Source organism: Cupressus sempervirens, chromosome 10 (assembly GCF_028749045.1).
Source record: "Cupressus sempervirens isolate cs-2001-9-10 chromosome 10, ASM2874904v1, whole genome shotgun sequence".
Taxonomy (NCBI): Eukaryota; Viridiplantae; Streptophyta; class Pinopsida; order Cupressales; family Cupressaceae; genus Cupressus; species Cupressus sempervirens.
Window position 1 is genome coordinate 580,979,500 of NC_143127.1, and position 24,803 is coordinate 581,004,302.

Consider the following 24,803-nt stretch of genomic DNA (forward strand, 5'->3'; position numbering starts at 1 on the left):
TACATCAACTTAGAACATCAATCCTCTTAATATAGAAGATTTTAAAAATATCTTAGATCAATCTACAATGTAAGCTAAACTATGTGGTAATCTATTTTTGGTAAGTGTAGAAGAACTATAAAAGGTAGTAACTAATGTCACAAGGGAAAAGGTGAATCCACAAGAACCACCTTCCATCATCCCTTTAGTTACTAATGTACAACCTTTGATCCAAATGATAGTAGATACATCTACCAAGGTTGATACAATTGAGAAGAAAATAGTAGAAGAGAAAGACACCACTGGAGGACAATAGAAGGAAACGGGATAGATAGATTCATCTGTACCTTCAACACAAGAACACGGTGCAAGCCATGTAATAGTAATACAATAGGGAAAGCCTAAAGAGATGGAACCAAAAGTGAAGGAACAAATGGCCATCCAATCACTAGTAGCCTTGCCAAAACTAGCACTCCTTCTACATAAACTCTTCAGAAGCTGAGCATAGATGCTACTCCATTGCAGATCTTAGTGCCAAGCCCAAGCTCATCAAAGGTTGAAAAGGTAATACACTATGGAGACATAAGCTTTGATAAAGAAATTTTTATTCCAAGGTATGATTATGATACTATGACATTGGAACAAATAGGCATTTTAAAAAAAGCCTTAGAAAGGAAAAAGCATCAAGAAATGTTGAGAAAACATAGGCAGAAGCAAGCATTTCAAGACATCAAGGATATCTTTCTAGATACATTTAGTTTTCAAACTCTTGAAGAGACCAAGCCACTAATAGAAAAACTAATGGATATAGTGGGGAAGGCCAATAATAAAGACCTTGATGCAAATGGAAAACTATTGGAATGGTCATAAAAGAATTTTCAAAGAAAGGTAAATGAGAAAATATCTAGTGAGATAGCACTACAACAAGTTGTATTGACAACCAAGGTTGAGGAATTGAAGAAGGTACTTGAGAATATATTAACACTGTACAAAAAACTATGCAATCCTACATTCTTCACCCAAGAGACCAAAAATCATATTCTAAGCCTGGAAAGCCAAATATCTGCATTAGCTGCAAGACTACCTACAAATCCAACATGGAGTGAGAAGAATTTTAGGACATTACTTCAGACACAAAGTTAGTTAGCTATCTTAATAGTAGATGAGGCTAACATTAGAGCCAAACTGACAAACATACAAGCTACCCTCACCCCACATATGGAGATAATGCACAAGGAGCTAGGCTATGCTAAAACTCTATTGAAGAAAGACCCCAATCTTTCTACATTATATGGTCTAGTACACCTTGTTTCTGAGCTTGCAATCAAAATTAAGTCATTGGATGTTTCATGTGATAATTGGGATGCAACCCTCAAGATCATAATGGATGTACATAAATATTTTTTAGACAAACACAAACTAAGTGTATAGCCCATTTGACATAAGTGTCAAAACAAGGGAGAATAAAAGAAAGGGGGAGAAACACAAAATATGGGGGAGATATACATTTTTGGGGGAGAAAGAGAAAAAAGGGAGAAATATTAGCTAAGAAAGAGAATATTAGATGAAAGAGTATCAATAACATAGTGCATTGAAGTCATAGTGTATCAATAGAGACACATTTACTCAGAAATGAGCATAAATTTTGGATACAAAACATACATATTAACTCAAGGGGAGTTATCAAATTTTGAGGTATACAAGTTATTGATTTTTTTTGAAATTTTTTATATAAGCCAAGTTATGGACATGTTATGCTTGAGATATTAAGAATGATAATGTATATTCAAGTGTTTTTGACACTAATGTCAAAGGGGGAGATTGTTGATCTCAGATTGGTTTTGACAAGTGAGTGTCAACACGCTTAAGCCATTTACTTAGTTCATTCCGAACTAGTAATACATGCTAAGCACAACATTTAAATAATAGACCATGCCAAGTTGCAATGAGTATCAAGTCACTCATGTGTCAATTCACTCAAGTGCCAAGTAGATAGACCATGTCAAGTGATTCAGGAGCCGAGTAAATATTGGATGCCAAGCAATGCAGGCGTTGAGTCAGAGACTAAAGATTAGCGCATGTTGAGCATTAGAGACTTCATATATCAAGTGACATAGCTTTGACATATTTTTTTGTAATGGAACAAACAACTATGTAAACCATTTTTTATCTAACTTAAGATTATATTTTGATATTTTGAAAACAAGGGCAAATCTGTGTTTGGATTCCCTATGCAATTACATGTAGCCAATCAAAAAATGGGAAGGATTAAGAAAAAAAATGAATGAATCTCAACCATAGATTCATACCTAACTCTAAGCCACCTAAGTCTTCTTAAGTAGGATGAAAGCCTTAAACTATCTATCGAGTGTGTAAGGAATTGATGGTGCAAAAATGATAGTTTGCATGAGAAAATAGACCATTCAAGGTGACTTAGAAGTTATGAAGAAAGAGTTAATTGTAGAACCAATTAGAGAATAAAAGAGGATAGAGTAAAAGATACAACATTGAGAGATATGATCAATAAGGATCAAGAAGACATTGTTTAGAGGTGATTTGTTATCAAGAAAGCAAGTGCCAAGTGTAGGATCTATGCTAAGACATTTTAATAGGTGATTTCAGTTAAATATCTTAACAGAGTAGTCCTAATAAGCTATATGAAATACTTTAATAGGGTTCTTACTTAGTTGTAAGTTGAATTCCTCTAACAAGGCACACTTCTAATAGGGTGTTGAAATCCTCTAACAAGGTGAGACCTAATAGTCTTTGTAAGCCTTTAATAGGGCAAACCTTTCACAAGGTAGATCATGTTTTAGGGTTAAAACATTGTAACCTTCATTGGATACATTTTATTATTGTAGTAGTGAATATTTTTTGGTGTCATCCCCAACCCAGTTTTACCTTCCCAATTGGAGGGTTTCTGGGTAATCATATTTGGTGTTATGTGTGTGAATTCTTACATGATTATATGATTTAGAGGTACATGTTATTTTAGTTTACATATTGAATGCATGTGATGAATGTATGGTGGAAGTTTTAATTGTCCAATTTTAAACTACTTATTCACACACCCCCCCCCCCCCCCCCCCCCACAAGAATTTTAACTTTCCTATTGTAATTTCAATATTTTTACCTCTCTAGACTAATGATTTTCCTTTTTGTGTAGATAAAATGGCTTCCTCATCATCCTCGCTTGCAAAAAATATTTCTCCAAAATCTATTATTTTCAAGTTTCAAGGTGCACCAAAGAAATTATGCTTTCAAGATGGGCATTCAGAGATCAAAGATATTCAATTAGGAAATATAGACTAGAATGCATTTCTTTTACTCTACAATAAACCTAAAGACAAGTCCTTGATAGTGTCAACACTTATCATATTAGGGTTGGTCAATGCGGCATCTCATCCTACATCAATACAATCCTTGGAGCTTATCATCACATTGGCAAAAAACTATGTATCAGAGGAAAGAGTGGTTTAAAGTGTCACAAGAGAGATAGTTCTGGACCTAAGACCGAGAAATATTGAGAAATTTTTCCATCTCCCTAGAGCTAACCAATATGTGAAGATAACTTATCATCAAGCAAAAATATGGTATAGGGAGAATGATAAGAAGGCCACAGAAATCATACAATCATCATTTTTTATTGATAGAACACCATTGGGATGAAGAGTCAAAAAGGTAGATATGACTAGAGGATATATGAAGGATGATATCAGTTATGGGATTGTAATTTTTAGAAGAATCATGGGCCTACTGGTAGTAAGACAACTTCATATTTGGATGGTCCATTTCATAGAGACCATTAGAACAACCAAAATGCCAATTGATTGGGGTACAATACTAAGTGAAAACTTAGAAGAACAACTAGTAGCTATTAAAGCCAACCCTAATTTTTACATGGCATCATATTTAGTGTACTTATTTGTGGCAAGGACAACAGACTATCCAAGAATGTACAAGAAGGGAAGCATGAGAGATTGCAATGCTTGGCCCTATGTGGCATACCATTAGTTAGTAAAGAATAAGATCTCAAATAAAAGAAAGGAGTTTTGAATAGTGAATGATGCTTTTAGATTTGCAATCATCTGAATTATAGAGGATGGTTATGCTAAGATGATGTTAGTAGAGGTAGCAGCAAGGATCACAAAGATTGGAGTTTGCTACATCTAGTTTAAAACATTCACTTACCTAAGGGTGGCTAGTACAATGGTGAATCCAAAGAAACTCCCAAGATATCAATCGAATAGGCTTCTTTTGTTGGAGATTGCAAGAAAACTCTCATCTGCATATGATAGAGTGAGAAAACAACATAAGAAGACATGGGTGTGGCCTATTACTATAGGTGCATTTCAAGTAAAGCAAAAGTAGGGTATCATGAATTTTGACTCATAGTGGGATCAATATCCCATGGAAGATTAGAACTCCCCTTATCCCTACTTTGACAATATTGGTAGAGTTCAGCATTTGTCAAGGAAGTAGTTTGTGCAAAAAGATTCCATCAAAGATCATTGGATGAACCTAGTATATGACTATGATATCTGAATAAGGGATTATTGTAGGATGACTCTATATTTGGCTAGGATTTCCTTAAAGATAAAGGTCCCACTCAAAGCTTTTCAAAAAGACACTCAAGATGTCTTGGATCCCTTGTATAACAGACACAAGATATATGATAGTCCTATTATGAATGCAGAGATCAATAGGGATGAAAATGCAAATATAAACCACAAGGCTAGGCACATAATTTAGTTGACAATAGACTAGATCAAGAAGCCTATTAACCTCTATCTAGCTCTATAGATAGTCACCTTTTAAGCCACAACATAGCCAGTAAAGAGTAAGGGTGCAAAAGTTATAGTGTTAACATTCCCTACCCAATCTCTAGTTAGGTCAAAAATGGTATATCAACATGATAGGGATTTTGGGTACTTTAGAGTAGATAAGGGAAAAAATAAGAGGAAAAGAGATTTTCCAAAAAAAGCTAAGCCTAAATCTAAAGCACCTCAAGAAGAAGCGGCTCAAGAACCTAAGAATGAAGAGTCTCAAGAAGAAGCTTTTGAAGCTCAAGATACTGCATAAGTGCCCTAGCCTAAACATTAATAGGAAGAGGAGAAGGAACTAGAATAGGAAGCATAAGAGGTGACACCACTAGCTCAAGAGGAAGAAGCTTCTCATTTAGCTCCGAAGAAGGCTAGGGTTGGACCTATTGTGAGAAGGACAAGAAGGTAAAAGATATAAAAGAAGGTTATTCCTATCCCTTTAGTGTCTAAAACCATGAAGAAGATAATGTGGTAAGAGTCAAAGGACTCATTTAGCTAGGGAAACAATAGAAGAAGGAAGAAGGAGCTTGACCATAAAACTACCATCCATTCATAAGGAACTATTCAGGTTATTATTTCTAAAGATGAGCATCAGTAGTGAATTGATGAGCAGCAAGGGCAAGAAACAAATGTATTCAACATATCTTATTTTGATTTTATGCCTGTGGGGACTAAAATGGTGGGTGATAAGATACGAGATACACCTATGAATCAACCTTTGGGAGAGGATTGGAACCAAATGCCAACTCAATCATAAGGGTTTCTAGGTACATCACTCACACCATTCCAATATTTTTCATTCTTAAAGAAAGGTTCAACCACTCCTCTTCCTCTTGTCACTAAAGAAGAACAAGAAGTACATAGAGAAGAGCTAGAACAAAGGCCAATTGATGAAGTATTAGAGGAGGGGAAAATTCATGAAGAACCTTAGAAAACTTCTCAAAATATAGAGGCAAGAACTATGGCTACAATAGATATAAAAACTCCCAATGTAGATCTTTCTTAGAAGGAGAAGACTTTGGAAAGGAGTGATAAGGGAAAAGTGCTTGCAAGTCAAACTCCGTCTTCATCTAAATACATGTCTTGTATGGGAACTACATCGACCTAGCTGAAGATGGAGGTTATGGTGAGAAAAAAGAGGTAGATGAACTTGAACAAAGAGGAGAGTATGGATGAGCTAGTGGAAGTCATCAAGAAGCCTGAGCCACCTATGAGTGAGGCATGAACATTGGCCTTCATAATGAAAAACCAAGATCAAGACTTGTTTGCACATGTTTCCATCCCTCCTCCACATGTTGACATCAAGGATTTGACTTCAAGTGATTACCAAATCAAGGAGTTCCTCTTAGGAAAGCCCAAGGTAGACATGCTAAAGTTTTGATAACTACAGGAATGAAGGCAGCCTTTAAGTAGGTGGATAGATATGAGTCAGAGTTGGTGAAACTAAGGAAGAAAAATGATCTCTTGAGAGGCTATTTTCATGAATTTGTGGGCCCCTTTGACCTAGATAATCCAGAGATCACTCTTGGTGCGACATTGGAGAGTAGAATGAGCAAAGTGTACAGTTAGATTCATTTTTGGATGCATGTCAAAAATGACATGACAATTTTGAGGATAAAGGTGTAAAAATTATACAAGCTAATTTGAACCTATTACACCATGTTCTACCTAATGTGGATAAATTGGTATCCATAGTGGACTAGGATTTTGGACTAATGGATGAGGTAGGTCAACTATGGGTGCTTTTATGAATGCTTCTAGATAGACTAGATCTTATACTATCACTATACTAGCCAAAAGACCTTCAAGCACTTTAGACAATAAAGGGTCAAAGGTATCATACACTCATACAGGTGTATATAATGGATGAGATTGATGAATTGGAAGATTGGATTGAGAAGATAGCTATCAAAAACAAGGTAATGGAAGGATTCCATGAAGATATTTAAGAGTTGAAAGATCAAACACAAGAGAAAATTTTGGAAGCTAAGAAATATTATAGCAATGCCTGCCTTGATATTTTTGAACATGAGTCAAGAACTATATTAATTCTAGTATAATCAATGGTTCAAAATTTTTGACAAACTTTTGAAAATGCTTTGTGAAAAGAAGATATTAGACAACCATTTAAGACAAAAGAGGTACTATTGGAGTTAGACACTAAACTAAATGATTTCGTAGATATTTATATGGAAATTAGTAACTACCAGTAGATAGTTAAAGACAAATATAAAGCATTCTATATTTTCTAGAAGTTTCCTAGATAGTTAAAGACAAATTCAAGAGCAAACATCCAGACATAGCTCTGGTATAAAGGGGAAGAAAATCTAGAAGTTATAAATTCAGTTCTGACACTTGGAAAAAATTTAGATTTTTTAAGCCTGCACAAGGTGCATTATTCCAAAGGTGCACTGACAATTAACTATCATTTCCAAATTTAGAGTTTTCCATGCACTAGAAAAGCATTCTAAGGGTAGTTCAACTACTACAAATAGTTAGAGAAGGTTGAGCTTCCATTTTCAGAGCTTCCAAGGACTCTTAGATCCTCTTACAGGTTCCTTCTTCTTTTCTACTGCTTCTTTGTTTGTTTTAAGACATGTAAAGGCTCATGCACCCATTACTTGATATAAACAAGGTGTAGTCCTACATAGCACCATTTAGAGAGTTAGTTTGTACATAATTAGATTGTTTTCATTAGCTTAGAAGCATATGTTTACATGAAGAGATCTCTTACTTTCAACACAAATTGAGGAGAAGATTTCTTATAAATTTTGGAATGTAACATGCATTCCAAGCCATTATTTTGATGCAATAATATATGATATTGGTTCTCTCATTCTTAGTGTAGTTATTCTTGTCGAAGTGTGTTATTTTTGTTGATTCTTGTTCGTGATAATAGTGGGTCCAATAGTTTTTTTGTGTTAATTTGATTGTACAATCCTTTAGTTATGGTGTTTGTCGCATATTGATGAATTCCACTAAGATACCAAGTTGGAGAAGAGATCACCCTTTTTTTCCTACATAGCTTCTTGTCTCAAATGAGCACACTTTCTATGGCCTTGTGATTTGATGAGAAGTGAAATATCTTTCAATTTTTACTAAATTCCCATCAACAATTGCATCGATGGATTTCAGGAAGTGTTGCTCCTATTTTCATCAGTTTCTTACCGAATCTTTTCAATGATTTAATTTGCATATGTGTTCTTACCATGATTTATTTCTGTTAGGAATTTCCCTTTCATGCTATTTTCTTTCATCTCTCATTACCTTATCTTCATTATTTGTTTTACTAACACTTGGTTAAATTAGTGTTGGAATTCTTTTAGAATAACTAAGAGGGGGTTGAATTAGTTACTCAAGGTTCAGATGTACCAATAAAACTTTTCTCACAATTCAACAAACCCATAAAATATTCATACCCATGCATGCATTTATTATGTAGAACTAAAACTTATATGTTACTATCAAATCAACTTGCAGAAATATAAAGCATGAAACACGGCAAAATCATCAACACATTTGACATAATGATTTAACATGAAAACCCAATTTGGGAAAAACCACCAATAACATGCTACTTCTTTTTCACTCTTTTGAAGTGATGCAATGTGAAAGGCCAACCCTATTAAAGATTACAATGCACACTATTAAATGCGACCTAGTTAAGGGATTTCAATCACCCTACTAAAAGTGAGCCTTGTTAGAGGACTTTAGGCCATTCACTTGGAATGCCACCCTATTAAAGGATTTTCCAATGACTATTAAGTCAACCTTACTCCAAAGGATTTACCCTAGACTGATGTAATTGTTAAAAAGTAATAGTAGAGCTTTGATCCGATACAACTTACAACTTCACTTGCAGATTATAAATCTCTATTTAGTCCTCAATTCTACTTGGCTTCCACTTTTTGTAGCTCTAACAACTTGTTCACCCTTCAAGCATTCATCTTCTTAAGCCTTCTTACTTAGTACGCCATTGCAAACACCTCTCTTGGGTCAATTGATGAAGCAAAATCCCTTTCTCCTTTTCCTTCTTAAGTTCTCGCACCAAACTCTTTAACTCTCTTTGCTTCATGACTAGACATTCCTATATATAGAAAATTAGAACATTTTCTTGCTCATTATCCATCGTCTAAATTAAGGTTTTCAGATGGATTAGGTAGGATAAAATCCCATATCTTGTCTTCTCTAGAAACTTCTCTTAGAATCCATTTGAATTCACCTGCAAAATGCTTTACATAAGATTCTATGCCTCCAGCTCATCAATCTTATCTTCCTCTTGGTTCACAAGTTCCAAGAAAACAAACTTGTCAGCTTTTATTTGGTGAATCTTTAACCTTTTTTATAATGAAACATCTCAACATTATCAATCTTATGATATTCAACACATTCTATGTCACTTGGCATCAACTGTAAAATCACTCAGCATCAACTAGATTTTACTTGTGCTCGGGATCAATTGAAATTTACTCAGCATCTACTATCTTGCTCGGGATCCACTAAAATTTTCTTCCACTCAACTCCAACTGACTTTTTGCTCAACTTGAACTAACTTTTCTTAGCACTTACTATTCACTTGATCAAGCTTTACAAATGAACTTTGTTTAACTTATTCTTCAAGACTTTCTAAGTGTAGCCAACCATTTCGTAACCTTAAGTAGATCATCAATACGTCATGTTATATCATTGTCTTAACTAATCCTTGTACTTCATTGCATAATCATAACTTGACCCTTCCTATAGGTACTTTTGTTACATCTTTTTGATTAAATCCTCATCATCAATCAACTAAGTGATAGTACTTGAAACATATAAGCAATTGTCTTACTAGAAAATAGTAGGTTTGACATCAGTGACAAAACAATGATTGAAACACATAACAATCTTTCTAACCAATGATCTTTCCAATCAAATTTCAACATTCTCCCTCTTTGGCATTGATGGAAAACCAAACTAATCAACCAAGTCAATAAAATGATGAACATCTTTTTTAACTAGGTTAAAATAGTAAGACAATACCAAAAAGAAAACTTGTATTGAAACTTCTCTCTCTATCACCAACTTCCATCTTCTGATTAGGTTACAAAATATAACTCCCTCTTATGCCTCTCTTTCATGTTGAATTGATCAAGACAATATCTCCATTTGATAATGACCCTTTTAATTCTCTGATCATTGTCTTTTTCTCTTTCTCTAATTATTTTCTTTCTCTCTGATTAGTTTCTACTATTTCTCCCTCTTTCTTTCTTGATCTTTTGATGATGTACTTTCTCCACTATTTCTCTTGCACTTGATCAGTTTAATGTAGTTTCTCCCTCTTTGACAACAATTCCAAAGACATATACCAAACACTTGGCATCTTTAATACATGTAGATATAGGCTTTTCAAAGTTCTTTAATTTCTCCTTTTGTAACCTTGCTTGTCACTTATTCAAAGTTCCAGTTCTATGATTACTTTAGGTAGTTCCTAAAGTAAGATCCACTGCATCAATTTGTATTATATGAATATTAGCTTGTTTGATGCAGGGCACTCCCTCTATCTCTTACATGGCCTTTGATAGCCGTATCAGCCCTAGTTTACCTCTTAGATAATCATAAGCATCCTTGGGTAATGCCTTTGTGAAGATATCAGCAATTTTCTCCTTTGTGTTAACTTATTCCATCTTCACCTCTTTATCTTGAACCAATTCCCTTACATAGTGATACTTGATTGTAATGTGTTTTTTCTTTGTGTGCATCACTGGATTCTTTGATTATATTGATAGCGCTTGTATTATCACAATACAATGTCACTAGTTCTGTGATTTCTTCCTTCATTTCCTTAAGTAATTATTTGATCCATACAATGTTTGTGTAGTTAATAGTAGTAGCAACATATTTTTCTTTAGAAGTAGATTGGGAAGTACAACTCTACTTCTTGCTAGTCCATGTAACTAGTCTTTTACCAAAGAAGAATGCTCCTCCACTGGTGCTCTTTCTGTCATCAATTTTTCTAGCCCAATCAACATTAGTGTAGGCTCTCAGTTCAAAATTTTCATTCTTATTATAGTATAAACCAAAATCTTATGTTCCTTTCAAGTAGCTCATTATTCTCTTCATAGCCATCAAGTGATTCTCTCTGGGGTTAGTGAAGAATCTTACAACTATCCCCATAGCCAATGTAATATCAGGTCTACTATGTATTGCATATTGTAATATGTTTGTGATTCTCTCTAGGGTTAGTGAAGAATCTTACAACTATCCCCATAGCCAATGTAATATCAGGTCTACTATGTACTGCATATTGTAATTTTCCAATCATGGATCTATATAATGTTTGATTTACCTCAACTGAATCATTATTCTTTGGTAGCTTGAGTCCTATCACCATAGGAGTACTTATTGGTTTGGAATCCTCTAATCCAAATGTCTTCAATATCTCTTTGACATATTTTAACTAAGTGATATATATACCATACTTCATCTGATATACTTGTAATCCCATAAAGAATTTGATCTCTCCAAACATAGACATTTCAAATTCTTGCTTCATCTGATTTGGAAAGTCTTTACACAAAGCATCTTGTCCTCCAAATATGATATCATCAAAAAATATTTTAGATAATAGTATACCTTTGTCCTTATCTACCTTCATGTACAAATTATTGTTATCATCAGTCCTTTCAAATCCAATCTTCACAAGATAAGTATGAAGTCTCTCATACCATGCTCTTAGTGCTTGTTTCAATCCATATAAGTCTTTTTGCACTCTACATACCGTGTTCTTATTGTTTTTATCAACAAATCCTTCTAACTATTCTATGTAGACTTCCTCTTCTAGTATGCCATTCAGAAATGCAGATTTAACATCCAAGCATAATCAAGTAGAATTCTCACTCCTTCCATTCTTGCAATAGGAGAAAATGTCTCACCATAGTCAATTCCTTCTTCCTATGTATATCCTTTGCAAACTAACCTTTCTTTATTCCTTGTCACTTCACCATTCTCATCTAGCTTGTTTTTGAATACTTATTTGGTGTCAATCACATTCTTGTCTTCTAGTCTAGGAACTAGATTCCATGTTTTGTTCTTCTCTATCTACTAAATTTCTTCTTCCATGGCCTTGTACCAGTCATCATCTTCCAATGAATCTTTTACTATCTTAAGTTCCTTCATTCTTAACAAATATGATTCACTTCTCAATATATTTCTTGTCATTTTCCTTGCATCTTTGTCTCTAATGATTTGATCTGTAGGATGATTTTTTTTGACATATTTGGATAATCTTAGTTTACTTCTTGTAACTACATTTTGTCTCTTAGCTTTAGTGTCACTATGTACAACTCTATCAAGTATTTCAACATCTCTTTCATGTATCTCAGAATTAGAATGTGCATTTTCTTCATTCTACAACTTGGTTCCTAAATACAATTCGACATTCACAGGTTGTGACTCAAAAATTACTGAGACTTGTTGGTTTGCAACTTGATTTGTAGCATCTTCTTCAAAAGCCATTCCTTCATAGAAGTATACAAATGATTTGTACTCTTCTAGTTCTTTTGTAGGTTTAGCCTCATGCACTTCTACAAATTCATCAAAATTTACATTTGTACTTTCCAAAATTTTGTTAGTGTTAGTATTTAAACACTTGTAAGCTTTACTTCTTGTGGAGTAACCAAGGAATATACCTTCTTCACTTTTTACATCAAACTTTCCACTCCTAACATGTTTAAGAATATAACATTTGCTTCCAAATATTTTAAAGTATTTCACATTAGATGGACATCCATACCAAAGCTCAAAAGGTGTTAAATGAGTACCTTTCTTGACTTACACATGGTTCAAGGTATATGTACAGTAGTACTTATAGCTTCTTTCCAGTATTTCAAAGAAAAAATTCTCTCCATCATGAGTGTTCTAGCATAGTCCATTATAGATCTATTTCTTCTTTCAACAATTCTATTTTATGGAGGGGTTGTAGGTGGAGATCTTTATCTTTTGATTCCTCTATCATTATAGAACATCTCAAGCTCATTTGAAGTGAATTCCCCTCCTTTGTCCAATCTCAAGCATTTTAGACTTTTACTTGTTTCTTTTTCAACTCTTGCCAAGTACCACTTAAACATTTGAAAAACATCAGATTTTAGCTTTAGAAACGTGATTGTCACCATCCTAGAGTAATCATCAACGAATAACATTATGTACTTATCTTTTCGGTAGCTTTTCACTTCAATAGGTCCACACAAGTCAGTATGAACAATCTCTAGTTTTTTTTTAGAGGTATAAGCTTTACTCTTAAAGCTTGACTTTGTCATTTTGCCTAGTTGACATTGTTTGCATTCTATGTTATCAGATTTCTTCAACTTAGGCAAACCTCTAACTCTTTTCATGTTACTAACACTAACCAAGTTATAAAAATTAATATGGCATAATCTCTTGTGCCAAAGCCATACATCATCAAATTTTGCAATAAGACAACTAGCATCATCTATATCTAGATAGAATAGATTACTTCTAGTTTGATCAACTTTTCCAATCGAGTTCCCATTTGTATCATATATCTTGGCAATTTTATTTTCAAATTCAACTTTGCATCCCAAATTATTCAATTGTGATACACTTAACAAGTTATAATTTAATCCTTCAACATAGTAAGCATTGTCACATGAAATCTTGTTTGTGAGTTCGATAGACTTTTTTCCTTTTATCAAACATGGTGCATCATTACCAAACCTTACACTATTTCCATCATAACAAGTTAAGGTAACAAACTTACTTTTGTCTCCATTCATGTGATGTGAGCATCCACTGTCAATTATCCATTTATCATTCTTGTTCACACAAGTCATAAGTGTAGTTGCCTGATCCTCACCAGATTTGTCCTTCATTGCAACATATATCATTTCATCATCATGTTCATCAGAGTCATGTTCATCAGCAATGTAGCATGACTTCTTTCCTTTGTCTCTATGGTCTCTGTCATCATCTTCTCTTCTATTTTTGTCCTTGTTTCCTTCTCTGTAGTTCTTCTTCTATGTACATCTTGTAGCAATATGACCAACTTCATTGCAATTGAAACAAATGATGGGTAACTTACCTTTGAACTTTTCTTTTCCTCTATGAAATATTCTTGCTAGTAGTGCTTTCAATTGTTCAATTTCTTCCTCATTTATGTTGCTATCACTGGATGCATATTTTATCTTTCTTTTCTTCTTCTTCTTCTTCTTGTTCTTCTTCTTCTTCACCTTCTTAGAATCCTTCAATAACAATTTAGTTTTCAAAGTTGATTCAATACTCTCTAGTTTGTAGTTGTCAAAATTAGATAGCTCGAAAGCATTGAGTCTACCTACCAAACCTTCAAGGGATAGATCATTTCCTGGTATACATCTTAACTCTTGGATTTTAGAAAATCTAATTGCATAAATAGGTAGTAATGTCCTCAAGACTTTACTTAGCATAGTATCATCATCTATTTTACAAGTAGCACCTTTTATTGCACTAACAACTTCTTTTATCTTATTAACATATTGAGCAATATTCTCATCTTCTTCCATTCTTATGTCATCAAACTTACCTTTGAGACTCTCTGACTTGGCTCTTTGAACATTTTTGTCTCCTCCATAGATGGTGACTAGGGCATCCCACATCTTATTTGCACTATCACATCCTTTGATATCATCAAATTTAGCATAGCTTAGGGCAAAGGCAATCTCCAACATCGCTTGATTGTGTTATTTCTTTTTCTTTAGATCTTTAGCAGTTAGGGCTCCTACTAGATCAACATTTTCTATTGAAATGGAAGATTGTACATGATCTCCAAGTCCTCCAAGGTGTAGCTTCATCAAATTTTTCCATGCAGGAAATTTATCTCTGTTGAGCTTGGGTACTTCTATTTTTGACATCTTGACCTTTATGCTTCTAGTAGATTAAAACTAGTCCTCTTAAGCAAATGACTATGATAACAATTGTTATAATTATTTTAGAATAACTGAAAGGGGGGGTGTTTTAGTTATTCAAGGTCCAGATGGACCAAAAAAAAATTTCTCACAATTCAATGAACCCATAAAATATTCATACCCATGCATGTATTCATTATGTACAACTAGAGCTTATATGTTACTATCAAATCAACTTGCAAAACTATAAAGCATGAAACACAACACACTCATCAGCACATTTGATACAATGATTTAACATGGAAACCCAATTTGGGAAAAACCACCAGTAACATGCTACTCCTTTTTCACTCTTCTAAAGTGATGCCCTATGAAAGGCCAACCTTGTTAAAGGTTATAATGCACACTGTTAAATGTGACTTGGTTAAAGGATTTCAATCACCCTGTTAAAAGTGAGCCTTGTTAGAGAACTTTAGGCTACTCACATGGAATGCCACCTTGTTATAGAATTTCCAATGAGTATTAAGTCAACCTTATTCCAAAGTATTTACCCTAGACTAATACAATTGTTAGAAAGTAACAGTAGAACTTTGATCTAATACAACTTACAACTTCACTTGCAGATTACAGATCTCTATTCAGTCCTCAATTTTGCTTGGCTTCCATTTTTTGCAGCTCTAATTTCTTGTTCACCCTTCAAGCATTCATCTTCTTAAGCCTTCTTGATAAGTAAGCCATTGTAAACACTTCTCTTGGGTCACTTGATGAAGCAAAACCCCTTTCTCCTTTTCCTTCTTAGGTTCTTGCAGCAAAATCTCTAATTCTCTTTGCTTCATGACCAGACATTCCTATATACAAGAAATTAGAACATTTTCTTGCTCATTATCCATCTTCTAAATTAGGGTTTTTGGATGGATTATGTAGGATATAATGTATCTACCCCATATCTTGTCTTCTCTTAGAATTCATTTGAATTTGCCTCCAAAATAGTTTACATAATATTATATTCCTCTAGCTCATCAATCATGTCTTCCTCCTGGTTCACAAGTTCCAAGAAAATAAACTTGTTGGCTTTTATTTGTGAAATCTTTGATCTTTTTTATAATGCAATAGCTTGACATTATCAATCTTCTAATAATCGACACATACTACATCACTCAGCATCAACTATAAAATCACTCGGCATCAACTGGATTTTATGGGTGCTCAGCATCAACTAAAATTTACTCAACATCTATTGTCTTGCACGACATCCACTAGAATTTTCTTTCACTCACCTCCAACTAACTTTTTTTTTGGCTTGAACTAACTTTACTGGGCACCTACTATCCATTTGGTCAAGCTTGAATAATGAACTTTGTTTAACTTATTCTTCTAAACTTTTTAAGTGTAACCAGCCATTTTGTAACCTTATATAGATCATCAATACATCATTTTATCACTGTCTTAACTGATCCTTGTACTTCATTACATAATCATAACGCAACCTTTACTATAGGTAATTTTCTTACATCTTGTTGATCAAATCATACTCATCAATCAACTAAGTGATAGTACTTGAAACATATAAGCAATTGTCTTACTAGCAAATAGTAGGTTTGACATTTGTGACAAAACAATATTTGAAACACAACAATCTCCCTTATAACAATCTTTCTAATCAATGATCTTTCTTTGAAAAATTAGGAATTCATATAGCTACATTCTTAGATTGCATTCATTTAAAAAAATAGAAAATACCAAAAACATATCTCTTTCATGCTTAGTTTTGAAACAAGAAGCAAATTGAACATCTTATCCAAAATTGGTTAGAACCAACAAAGGCCTCCTTGTGAACAAACACATTTGGGTATGTGCAGGATCATGGTGTGCCAAAAAGTGGCGATGTGAAAAGAATAGAGTTTGAAGAAATCCAAAAGTGGTTCAAAATCCACTCTAACTTTTTTCCACCTATCTAGGTACCAAACCTGGAAGGTAAGGCCAAGCCTTATCGAATATCTAATTCGACATCGGATATCTGATTCGATATCGGATATCCCATATTATTGAATATTCGATAATCAGCATACTATAACAATACCTAATTATAATTATTATAATATAATATATTAATATTATTATTATATTATAATAATATAAAAATATTATATTATAATAGTATAATATATTATTTAATATTATATAATATAATATAATATACATAAAATATAATATAATAATAAAAAAATAATATATTATAATATAGTATATAATAAAAAAGTATAATATATTATAAATTATAATAATATAATATATAATAATAATACAGTAATATATTATAATATAATATATAATAAAAAATTATAATATATTATAAACTATAATAATATTATATTATAATAATATAATAAAATATAAAATATAATATATTATATATAAAATATCATATAATAATAAAAACATAAGATATTATATGTTATAATTAATATATAATATATCAGATATCTGATACCTATGCACAACATAAAATAAAAAAACACAGACCCGCGAGCCCATTATTACATTATTTGGGGCCAGTTTTTTGCCAGGGCGATTGGATATACAATTGAATATTGGATATCAGATATAAAGGCATGTTTTCTTTTTCCCCCAACTCATTTTTAACCTAAATTCAATAGATTTTAGCATGATTTTGTTTGTTTTAGTTGAATATAGGGTTTTTTTTGAAAAAATGGTTAAAATTAAATTTTTTTAAAATATATATTATGTTTTGCAATTTAATAGGAATGGCTGATCAGAATGATGACACTGAGGTAGGGAATAATATTCCTCATAATCCCCCACAAAACCATCCACCAAATGATCCTCTACCCCCTCAAAACCCTCCTCGAATCAAGGATTTGATAAATGAAAATATCACTGAGTTGAGAGGTTTGCATAGAACATATAATAATGTACCCGCATTGGCTCCTATGTTATCCATGTTAAACACCATAATGGATAACATTGAAATCGTTAGGAACCAACAAAATGTCGCTCTTCATTGGCGTGATGAAATGCACAAGATGTTTGATGATGGTTTGGACTATGATGAGGTTGTGGCCTTCAACATAACCAAAGACGATTTGGCTAGCCTTTTTGCGAACCCAAAAATGGGTTTACCAGTTGATCCAAAAAAATTCAAACTATCCATTAAATGCTGCACAAATGATGCCATACGTGAAAACTTTTGGGATCATTGGTGGATGGTCTTTGATATCCCTCCACATGGCAATTTAGACATACCATTTTATTTCCTTAGAAAATTATATGCAGAATTTGTGTTGAAACTTAAAGTGAACTATTAGAGCATGAAGCCCAACATGGGCTTAGGACTAGGAGCTCCTCAGGATAGACCCTCTTCCCAGTAGAAGAAAGCTAGCACTTTTGTCCCCCCCACTAATATCTCCCCTCCTCCTCAAGTGCAGCATCCAGATATTATGATAGAGGCTAGCTCTCAGACCATTAGAGCCATTCATAGGCTAAGTAGCCTAATGAAATCTCAGGCTAGGTCAGTCCTGCCTCCTCATGTTGATGATGTTGGTGCCAGTTCATCATCAGCTAGCTCATCACATGTTTGTGTGCCTCACACTTGCATTACGTGCAAGAATATTTTTTTGGGTCCCATAGGTGATCTTTGTGAGTATCATTTTGTATTAGACGAGGATACACCAAACACACACGTAGAGGCTACAGACCCTAATGTGAGAGAGGAGGGGAATGCAAAGGCATGGACTCCTTTGGTGTTGGTATGTGTATACATTTTTTGTTATGACATATGCATTTAAAGTTAATTTTTATAATAGAGTAATTTTAATTTTTAAGCCGTATTGACTTTTATATGTGTGTGATCTTCATTCATGTTTAGTTGATGATCGAGGAGGAGCTCAGATAGATTGATGATGCCACGCTCTCAGTGATTTCATTTGGCCTTGAGACATCTACAGTACATTATGTTGTGTTTGCATTTTTTTTCTATTTGATATTGTAGCATATATGGTTGCTAAACTTTCTTTTATCTTGCAAGTACCACCTGTCTCAGGGGGACAAAGTACGAGGGTGAGCTAGCACACATTGACAAAGGAAAGGTAATTACGTGTTTTCTATTTGATTAAATATTGATTCATTCTTGTAACATGTTTGTGGTAATCCCATTTAATTACATTCTTTATTGTATATAGGGTGTGGCTACTGGTGATGAGCATGTATAGATTCTGCGTCGTAGACCATTAGGGATTTCCATTCGCACTGAGAGCCCCATTGTATGTATAAGTATCATTTATTTATTATTATTCTTATCTTCAAAAATAAATTCAAAACTGTTTTCCATGATATTAACAACTACTATTTTGTATCTCATAGGAGACTCCTAGTGCACATGAGGTCCGATGGGAGAGTTATGTAGATTTGATGATGCATCCACTCTCTCCCGAGGAGGAGCCTATAATAGTAAGTTGTAGTTTGAATTCATGATTAAATATGTTATAAATGTAGCATTCTATGAATCATAATGTTATATTTTAAATTGTAGATTCATCTGACAAACGTATTTGAACATATATAGCCTACAATCAAAAAGGTAGAAGCATTGTCGAAGGCATATGAGAGGACTCCTGACTGGCGTAGGAGGTCAATGAAAGAGGTATTTATTATGAAATTTTGATAGTATTAATCTTCATTACAAAAAATATCATTATGCATTTGAGTAATTCAATGTTAGATACAAAGAATCATATAAATTTAGTAGTCTAACTTTGGGTTTTCCAATTTTGTTTATGTAGGAGGCATCTGATCCACCTAGTGCAGTGAAGAGGCTACATTTTGATCATCCACCAGCACCCTAGGATAGTATAGTTGTCATAGGATGCATCATGAGACATTTTGAGATGGCATATGCCACATTGTATATAGAAACATTGATATTATACACATTCTGATGGCATGATCAACCACATTTTGTATATGGATCTATGTATTTTGATATATATTTGAGTACTTTGTCTATTGATACATTGGTCTAATTGATGAATGAATGACAAATATAGAAAAGAAGACATCCATTCAAGAGGTGCAACATGTATTCATTGTCCATTCGATCCAACCCCATGTTTAGCTCATGATTCAGAGAGATTTCACTGGCAAAATATGCTTTCCGATGGTTGAATTTATGGATATGTGCTTCCATTTTGAGCTGAGGTGAGTTTAGTAATGTTAAAATGAATTTGGTGTTCTCTCTACCTAGTAACTAAAATCTAGAAAATAATAATCAGTAGCCATAAAGGATTGGGTTTTCAGTTCGTATACGAAAATATGTTTCTTTTAATTATAGGTTTTTTATTATATCTTGATTATAAAATCTATTATATAATGAGGCCCTGTCAGTTTAATATCTTTTTCAGATAGTGAAGTCCCTTAGTTTTAATATCTCTTTTAGACAGTTCAATTGCAAGATGTTTCCAAGTTGAGTACGAATATCTTTATGTGCTATACAATCTGGTATGAAATGTTGTTCAGTTTCAACCATTCCTTTGCTATAGGAAATGCAAAATTTTCTCTTTCCTCTTGGTGAACAAACATATGTTTGTGTCACATCTAAGATGGTGAGACCCAGTCCTCAACTGACCAACTAAAATTCTAGCCTTTGACTCAATCTCAACCTTTAAATAAGCCTTTTCATTATGTTCTCATATGAGGTTGAACTTTTTGATATAGTGTGATTTTCTAACCTATTTGTTTTTCTAACATGGAAGTCCTGAATTTTTCTTGCACAATTTTTTTTTATGTCTTTTCATTGATATTAAGACATTCCTGCCCATTAATGTCCCATTTTCTCATCCACTTCTTTTTCTTCATCCAATTCTTCTTTCAGTAGTCCTAATTCCTCTGAACAATAATTTTGGGTCAGCAATTTTTTTCTTCTTCATGTTTTAGATTCTTTTAAATAGCTTAGCAAATAGATTATAACTGACACTTCCATTGGAAACATCTTTGCTTCATTCAACAGGATCTCATAGAGAATTATGGATTTGACTTTAAGAGTATTGATGATTAAATGTTCTTTGATTTTTTCTAGCTGTCTCTAGTTAAGGTTTGACATACTATTCCCCCTAATCTCACAATCGTAGAGGACAACTGGCACAGCCAACAAAGCAAAGAGGGTTTTCCAATCCCACACCTTTGGTTTCCTGCACTTGTTTTGAAGTAGCTAAGAAGCTGTCCATCCTCTTTGAATCCATTTTGTTCTACATGTGTCTTAAGGGAGCTTATTGTGGAACCAACTCATAAATACTTTTATTCTGACACTCTCTTCAACAAGCTTTCCCTAAGGATAAAGCTAGCATGCTGCTTCTTTGTTTTAAAGAAAAACATTGTTAATTTGATCTTGCTGGTTTTCAATTACTTCCCAACTTTGTGGAAAAAGAGCTCTAAAGCCTTCAAATCTTCTTTCAAACCTTGAAAAGGTTTCATAATAAGAATAAGGCTGGCTATATACAAAAGTTACTTTACCATGACTAGTTGAATACCTTCAACTATAATTTTATTTAGCCATTCTTCTAGTCTATCAATATATAATTCAAATGATGTAGACTATAGAGCACACCACTATTTGACTCTAATGTCACTTCTAAAACATTCAGACATATCCTCTTTAATTTGGATTTTACCACAAACTTGTTTATAAAATTTGAGTATGATAAAAATGTGAAGGAAGGCTCTAGTACAGAACTAAGATTTCCAAGTTGTTGTAGCATGCCACCTTAAACCTTCACCATTGAATGCATTATTTTTTTTTTATTGCTTAAGCTATGGTATGGTCAAGCCTTGTGTTTCCATGACTCAAAGCTATGTTGACCTAGGATGTTGCTGAATCTGATAGCAAGCAAATGTCTTCTAACAATTGGAGATTTATCCATGAACCAGTGCCTTAATTAATGCTTTATTGCTATTTAGTTTGTCAATCATCAATTTTAAATTCTGCTTTTAACATGTTTATTATTAATAAATGGTATATTACAGCTCAAATTTTTATTATTGATTCATATTATATGAGTAGTGGTTTGTATAGATTTGTGACTTATAAGAATGTATGATCTATTTAGCTCTTATTGCATTCTAGAAATGCTGATATAGATGACAAAACTTGTTAAAAATCTCCATCCTTGCACTACTCTAACTCAAAACCTATTTAACCATAAAATTTTCAAGATCAAAATTAGTCAGTTCACTAGCCCATTTAAAAATTAATATCATATGAATTCAATATTTATTCTCAACGTCCCTAGCACTGGAAAAGTCTTATTCTGAGTGGTTGAGCTAACCAAATGCTTTTAACATATATTTTGTCTTTTAAATGTAAACTATAATAACATAAAAAAGATGTGTGACTTATACAGATAATAATAGGAATAGAAGACATATAAGTAATTTTTGTAGCATTATATACTAACACATGATGCTAGATTCTCAAAGAAGCACCTCAGCCTTCTTACTTATTGTTTGTTGCTTAACCCTTTTATAATCATACTTACATGCTGACTTTCTATCATACCCACCTTTGATAACTAAGCATTTGTTAAATGAGGAAAAGGTAGTTGTTATCACAAACTATAGAAAAGGTATACAATTTCTGAGGGATATCAAATTTTACTACTCAGGTAAGGTTTTAAATTCACCTCCTATTTCACATGCAATTGTCTTTTTATTAAAAATATTATGGTGCTTGCAGACTTGGAGTAGAATGCTAATAAAGTTAACATGTGATATTTTTTCTTTTATTGTCACAGTGGCAGTTTGGTCCAAGAATTTTTAAGAAGGTTGCAGTGCAGAGATCATGTTTGATAGTTGACCAGGATCCTTACAAATTTTTCAAAGAGGACATTGAGATTATCTGGTGTAGGACAACAAATTTCTCGGCATTCTATAGCATTGGATAGTCAAATGCATTTTTTCTGAAACTTCCTGATGGTATCAAGCTTACTAAAATCATTGAAAGCTTGCCTTTGCATAGAGCAATGATAGAGCAACTTATTCTAGAAAATGGCAACTCATTTTCTCCCTTTCCACATATGGTTCCAACTGTTAATGTTCTAGAGGGTGTTAATCTACCTTATGAGATACTATTTCAAATCAACTCTCTTATTCATCATGGGATACTCAGTGGCCCAACACTGAATTGTCACTTTTTTTATTTGCTAAATAATGAGAAGAAATTAGCTTTGCATATATGCCTGGCCTTAATAGAACTGCATAAATTGAAGTCAACATGTTTCGACCCAGAAACATGGCTTCAAAATCAACTAAAGAAGTTGTAAACTAGTCAAAATCAATTGAAGTCTCTGACAATTTCTAGAAATAATGACACATTGAAATTCCATCAAGCCCTAGTTACTTCGACTAGGGTCTACTTTTTGGGCCCAGACTTGAATATTTCAAGTCGAGTGACAAGGCATTTTTCAAAGTATGTTGATGATTTCCTCAAAGTCTCTTTTGTGGAGGACTTTAGTAAGCTTCATTCAATTGCTTTGATTGCAAAAACTGAATATGGTTTTCATGCAAGACCACAAAGATCACAAGTATATGATAGAATATTGTTAATTTTGAAGGAAGGCATTACAATAGGCAACAAAAGATTTGAATTCCTTGGCTTCTCAGCTAATCAGTTGAGGGAAAATTTAGTCTGGATGTTTGCTTCAAAAGTTACTGTCGAGTCCATCAGAAAATGGATGGGAGATTTCCACTATACAAATGATTCAGCCATACATGCCACAAAAATGGGGCAACCATCTAACTCTTCGAGGTAAACATTAAATGTTTGAGATCATGAATTTTCCCTTATTCCTGATAGTTATGTTTGTACATATGGTATCAACTACTATTATTTAGATGGAATTAGGAAGATTTCTTTATGTCTGGCAAAACAAATACCTCATATTTGTCGATTGAGTATGCCTCCTCCTTCAATGTTCCAGATCATTGTGCCAAATCCAAACATAATGTGATCTCTCAAAAATGAGATAGGTTATTTTAGGCCTCAGCATCACCGTCTTGTAGCATTTGATAGTTCATTGATAGCCCTCACAAGCTTTGAGTTATGACCCTCGGAAGATCAACCTCGAAATGCTCTTAGAGAACCTTGGGGACTCCTCGATATGGGGTGGCTATAGATGATGGATGGTCTCTGTGGCTGGAAAAAGGGTGTCACTAGGGTTCACCCACCCACTCAGAGCTAATGGAACTGACAATTTGATGCCAAGATCAGTGGTTTCAAAGTTGCACTATGGTGCACCTATGAACTAAGGAACACTATGAGTTTTGGCATCGAGCGAGATCATTGTGCCAAATTCAAATGGAATGTGATCTTTGAAAATGAGATAGGTTATTTTAGGTCTTAGCATCACCATCCTATAGCATTTGACAGTTCATCAATAGTCCTCACGAGCTCCAAGTTATGACCCTCAGAAGCTCGACCTCGAAATGCACTTAGAGCACCTTGGAGACTCCTTAGTACGAGGTGGTCGCAGATGATGGATAGTCTCCATGGCTAGAAAAAGGGTGTGACTAGGGTTCACCCACCCACCCAAAGCTAATGGCCCTAAGGATTCAATGCCAAGGTCAGCAATTTCAAAGTTACACTATGGTACACCTATGAACTGAGGCACACTGCGAGTTTTGGCATCGAGCGAGATCGCTGTGCCGAATCTAAATGGAATGTGATCTCTTGAAAATGAGATAGGTTGTTTTAGACCTCAACACCACCATCCTATAGCATTTGATAGTTCATCAATAGCCCTCATGAGCTCCGAGTTATGACCCTTAGAAGATCGACCTCAAAATGCACTTAGAGAACCTTGGGGACTCCTTGGTATGGGGTGGTTGCGGACAATGGATGGTCTCTGTGGCCAGAAAAAGGGTGTCACTAAGGTTCACCCACCCACCTAGAGCTAATGGAACTAACGATTCAAACAATTCTATCCATTAGGAGTTAGATTTTGAAAAGTTGTCAAGAAAATTGCAAACGTTGCTAAGCAACTTTTTGCAATTTTTGTGCTAAGACAAGTTTTATTGCAAATTTGATTGCAAATGGAATCTACAAACTCCTAGGGACCCT

The 24,803-nt window shown here is 33.8% G+C and overlaps 1 pseudogene; it reads left to right on the forward strand.

Annotated features, from left to right (window-relative positions):
- Positions 1-6,664: 6,664 nt before the first annotated feature.
- LOC149535204 (RNA-dependent RNA polymerase 1-like) lies at positions 6,665-23,694 on the forward strand (annotated as a pseudogene).
- Positions 23,695-24,803: the final 1,109 nt, after the last annotated feature.